This window comes from Cervus canadensis, chromosome 7, assembly GCF_019320065.1.
Source record: "Cervus canadensis isolate Bull #8, Minnesota chromosome 7, ASM1932006v1, whole genome shotgun sequence".
NCBI classification, from domain to species: domain Eukaryota; kingdom Metazoa; phylum Chordata; class Mammalia; order Artiodactyla; family Cervidae; genus Cervus; species Cervus canadensis.
Window position 1 is genome coordinate 46529600 of NC_057392.1, and position 6000 is coordinate 46535599.

The following is a 6000-nucleotide window of genomic DNA, read 5'->3' on the forward strand; positions in this document are numbered from 1 at the left end:
TCCCACCACTACCCCAGGCTGTGAGCACCTCCAGGGCAGATTACCTACTGTGATATAGCTTCCCAGGTGGTGCTAGTGGTAAAGAACCCATTTGCAAATTCAGGAGACAAAAAAGACACAGTTCCATCCCTAGGTTGGGAAGATTCCCTGAAGGAGAGCATGGCAACCCACTCCAGTATTCTTGCCTGGAGAATACCATGAATAGAGGAGCCGGGTGGGTTGCAGTCTGCGGGGTTGGGGAAAAACATGACTAAATAGACTTAGCATGCACTAATGTGAGTAAAATAGATAAATAGCACATGAGGTTGTCACTCACACAGGGCCTGGAGATCAAATCCTGATTTTGCGCATAAGCCACCAGCACTCTGCTGATAATTACTTTCATTTTTTTAAATATCAAACTAGTAGAGTAGAATGTTTCAATGAAGAGTTGCTTGTTGTTCAGGAAATGGAAAATGGCTATCTGGGGTGGGAACAAAGAGGCAAGATCAACTGATTAGTGATGTAGAAAGTCACTTTCTATAATAAGTTTACGGGCAAAGGGCTAGGTTTGGTAACATGCATAGTCAGTATGAAAAGGTAAGATTATGGAGAGAATGTAATTGTCAGATTTATTCAAAGGTTGCCTACATGAAGCCCAAAGATGAACTATCAAGGGAGTTATGATTTCTCCTTTTCCTTATTTTTTGACTTGAAGTCTACCTAGAGAAAAGGAGATAAGATGATCTCAGATTTTCAAAGCCAATGAATACTGTTTCTTATTTCTTCTTTGAAAGCCTTCACTGTAGTCATTAACTGAACAAGTATTTATTGCACATGAATTAAATGCTAGGTTTCTACTAGTTGCAAAGGTAACAACCATAAATAAGACATAGTTTCTGGATTCAAAGTCTATGTATAGAGCTAGGAAGACAGATCTTAAACAAAAACATTAAGATCTGTTTAAGACAGATCTTAAACAAAAAAATAAGTGTGAGAAGTGTCAAGATAGATACAGTATGGAGCCTGAGGAGAAATAGGTTTGTGGGTGTATGGGTGGTTTTTTAACCTATTGGAGCAATCAGAGAAGCCTTCTTGAGAAAAGTGATATTTAAGCTTAAAACTAGAAGCGTGAGTTGAGGACAGAGTGAGGCAATATCCTGGGCAGAAGGAAAAACATGTTCAAAGATGAGAAAGAAGAGATATGAGAAACTTAAAGGCCAGGATGGCCAGGTCTCAAAAGGAGTATAACAGAACATGAGTCTAGGGAGGCAGAGAGGGATCATATGCCACGCCAAGGAATTTAGACTTTTTCCTAAACACAAGAAGTGTCACTGAATGATTCTAAGCAAAGGAATTAATTACATGAGGAGATTTAGATTGTCTAATATAGAATGACATTCTTTCTAGACTTAGCTTCTTTTGGACCTAAGTATACTCTTACCTGAATTAGGTTCTCAGGAAAACGTCTGTGCCCACTCATTGCTGGATTTTAAGTAGAAAAATGACACCTGGCTCCACTGCCAGGTCTTGCAAGCCATAACATACAGAGAGAAACTTCCAGCAAGGATGTCTTCTTCCTGAAATGTCTGAGAGAGTTAAGTGATGGATCTTTTACCACCTGTTTGCATTTCTTGATTTCCTGACTCTCATTTGCCCAGAAAAAGGCAAGTGAGTCCTCTCCTAGTTGTTCCTTTCTTCTCCCCTGAGGTGTCTACAGATTTTCAAGTAGTCCTGGGCAACCACACAACCTTGTGAGAAGTTGCTCAGCAGCATCAGGGACATTCTGCTCCTTCTTTCCATCTTCCAAAGCAACTCTAGCTTCGTCATAAGCTGTACTTTTAATGGCAATTAGAGTTGTCCATGACTTTCACCTGCAACAAAACCTATTTTAGCTCTTCTGAACCATTCAGTTTTAGATTTTAATTGATCAGAGCTTAAACCAAGTTCTCATCTGTTCTCAGAACAGAACAGGTAAAGGCATTTCACAAAGACCACAGTCCAATAGTATCAGTTCATCTCAAGCATAGCAGAGAGACAGTGTCCTCAGTCATTCCAGCTGTCTGATTCGACGCGCTTTCAATCCTGGAGGGATTGCAGCAACGATTCCTGGTTGTTCTCGGCAATTTAAGGTACCCCATTGCCAAAGCAGTACTGTTGGCAGGCCAAGCTGCTAATTATTTGAAGTGTCTGGTCAGGCTTCCAGAGGCCAAGGTCAGGTAGTCCTCTAATCTGTATCCAGTCCTCCCAAGCCCAAGGTCTTCAGGCTTCTATGATCCTTTCTCAGGGCAACATACTGTTTCATGCTCAGTTTTTCATCAAGATCCAAAGAGCCAAACATGATATAGGCTTTGCTGGTTGAACAAAAGGCAAAGAAAATATCACACTTGTAATTGTATGTATCTTGCTATTAAGGGGGAATTTTGTGATGACTCTGCAGAGTAGAGAGTAACAGGTTCCTTTCTTTCTTTTTTTTTGGTTTGTTTAGTTGACAAGAGTCATAGACACAGGACAGGGTCAGATAAATGAATGCAGTAGGCCAGGTGGGGATAGTAAGTGGAGAGTACATGCTCCATCTTAAGAGACGTGTACTACTCCATTCCAACAAACTCTTGCCAGAAAGGCTCAGTGAAGCCAAATCTTCTAAGAGAAGCCAGAAATATGAGCTTTAATGTGAAAGCCCCTCAAGTCTTAAATGTTCACCACTATTTCAAAAAAGTGTATCTTTCCTGGTGGTTCAGAGGCTAAGACTCCGCACTCCCAATGCAGGGGGCCCAGGTTCAGTCCCTGATTGGGGAACTAGATCCCATATGCCACAGCTAAGATCCCACATGCCACAACTAGGACCTGGCACAGCTAAATAAATTAAACAAGCAAAAATAATAATTATCAAAAAATTGTTTAATATGTAGGTTTCATGAACTACACCAGTTTGGTTTCATGTCCACTGCAGATTCATCAGGTTGTCATCTGTACTCATCCAATTCATGGACAAAATTCTGACCAGGACAGAGCCTGATAGAGTCTTCCCTCTGGACTCACATAGATCCCATCAATCAGAATCCTCTGGCATGATGGAGTACCTCACCCAGCTCATACTCCAATATTTGAAAGGCTATTATAAGAGATTTGGCTGAAATTTTGTGGTCACAACATTTCTCTAGCCTATCTTCTAGCAGCCTTAATTTTAAAGAATTACTCAAATTAAAAAATAAAGAAAAAGAAGAAGAATTACCCAACAAGTTAGTGGCTGAGCTACACACAGTGTGGTCTCTGCTATCCCAAATCTCCCAGTCTATTTGGAGACAGGAGAACACACAACTGAGTCACAGTCAGTTGTGAGGACCAGGCACTTCTCTTCTCCATCAGTAGAGAGAAAATGAAATATAAGAAGGGAGGGCCTGGGACTTCCCTGGTGGTCTAGTGGCTAAGACTTAAGCTTCCAACGCAGGTGGGTCTAGGTTTGATCCCACAGGCCACACCTGAGAGTTACATGCTGCAATTAAAGATCCTGCAAGCCACAACAAAGACTGAAGATCCTGCTTGCCACAACTATGACCCGTTACAACCAAATGAATAAATATTTTAAAAAATGAAAAGAAGAAGAAGAAGTAAGGACCTTAGAGGGACCTGTCCATGATCCAAACTTAATAACAGAGCTGTAGGCAGATAAAAGCCTCTTTGGCTGAAACTACTTTGAGCATGCCATATCCTTTCCCATGATTTTTCATTTCTGCAAAATAGAGGAAATGAAATTTTCTTTAAATATGGGCTGTTAGTCATTTGAAACAGTATTCCTCAGCCTCTGTGGAATCTCCTTCCTAGAAAGATTGTTGCAGTTGGCATAGACTGGCCATAAGGAACATCCAACAAGATATCTGGGCCAGATGGCTATTACAGTCCTTATAGCCATGGTCTTGTAGCAGAAAGGGCCAAGAATGAAGGCATTTGTTTCAAGCATCCATGACAAGGAAAATTTCATACTAAAGTGCCGCTTAGTCCCAGGTCAAAGAGGCTTCAGCCACATCTCCCTACCTGTGCCTGCATCACACTTTCACATCACTTGTGTGGAACTTATGAAGGGAGGAAACAAGAATTCAAAAATGGATCCACCATTACAGTTTTAAGACAGTTCTTAGGAATCTTTGTTCCCATTCTCAAGTAAAAGAGAACGTTTTTACTATGTGACTAGTTAAGAAAACTTCGGTTCAGTTCAGTCGCTCAGTCGTGTCCGACTCTTTGTGACCCCATGAATTGCAGCATGCCAGGCCTCCCTGTCCATCACCAACTCCCAGAGTCTACCCAAACCCATGTCCATCGAGTCAGTGATGCCATCCAATCATCTCATCATCTGTCGTCTCCTTCTCCTCCTCCACCAGTCCTTCCCAACATTAGGGTCTTTTCCAATGAGTCAACTCTTTGCATGAGGTAGCCAAAGTATTGGAGTTTCAGCTTCAACATCAGTCCTTCCAAAGCACACCCAGGACTGATCTCCTTTAGGATGGACTGGTTGGATCTCCTTGCAGTCCAAGGGACTCTCAAGAGTCTTCTCCAACACCACAGTTCAAAAGCATCAATTCTTTGGCACTCAGCTTTCTTCACAGTCCAACTCTCACATCCATACATGACTACTGGAAAAACCATAGCCTTAACTAGATGGACCTTTGTTGGCAAAGTAATGTCTCTACTTTTAAACATGCTGTCTACGTTGGTCATAACTTTCCTTCCAAGGAGTAAGCGTCTTTTAATTTCATGGCTGCAATCACCATCTGCAGTGATTTTGGAGCCCCCCAAAATAGTCTGGCACTATTTCCACTGTTTCCGCATCTATTTGCCATGAAGAGATGGGACCAGATGCCATGATCTTAGTTTTCTTAATGTTGAGCTTTAAGCCAACTTTTAGCTCTCCTCCTTCACTTTCATCAACAGGCTTTTTAGTTCTTCACTTTCTGCCATATGGGTGGTGTCGTCTGCATATCTGAGGTTATTGATATTTCTCCCAGCAATCTGGATTCCAGCTTGTGCTTCATCCAGCCCAGCATTTCTCATGATGTACTCTGCATATAAGTTAAATAAGCATGGTGGCAATATACAGCCTTGATGTACTCCTTTTCCTATTTGGAACCAGTCTGTTGTTCCATGTCCAGTACTAACTGTTGCTTCTTGACCTGCATATAGGTTTCTCAAGAGGCAGGTCAGGTGGTCTGGTATTCCCATCACTTTCAGAATTTTCCACAGTTTATTGTGATCCACACATTCGGCTTTGGCATAGTCAATAAAGCAGAAATAGATGTTTTTCTGGAACTCTTGCTTTTTCAATGATCCAGCGGATGTTGGCAATTTGATCTCTGGTTCCTCTGCCTTTTCTAAAACCAGCTTGAACATCTGGAAGTTTTCGGTTCACGTATTGCTGAAGCCTGGCTTGGAGAATTTTAAGCATTACTTTACTAGCGTGTGAAATGAGTGCAATTGTGCAGTAGTTTGAGCATTCTTTGGCATTGCCTTTCTTTGGGATTGGAATGAAAACTGACCTTTTCCAGTCCTGTGGCCACTGCTGAGTTTTCCAAATTTGCTGGCATATTGAGTGCAGCACTTTGACATCATCATCTTTCAGGATTTGAAATAGCTCAACTGGAATTCCATCACCTCCACTAGCTTTGATCGCAGTGATGCTTCCTAAGGCCCACTTGACTTCACATCCCAGGATGTCTGGCTCTAGGTGAGTAATCACACCATCATGATCATCTGGGTCATGAAGATCTTTTTTGTACAGTTCCTCTTTGTATTCTTGCAACCTCTTCTTAATATCTTCTGCTTCTGTTAGGTCCATACCATTTCTGTCCTTTATCGAGCCCATCTTTGCATGAAATGTTCCCTTGGTATCTCTAATTTTCTTGAAGAGATCTCTAGTCTTTCCCATTCTGTTGTTTTCCTCTATTTCTTTGCACTGATCGCTGAGGAAGGCTTTTTTAATCTCTCCTTGCTATTCTTTGGAACTCTGCATTCAGATGGGAATATCTT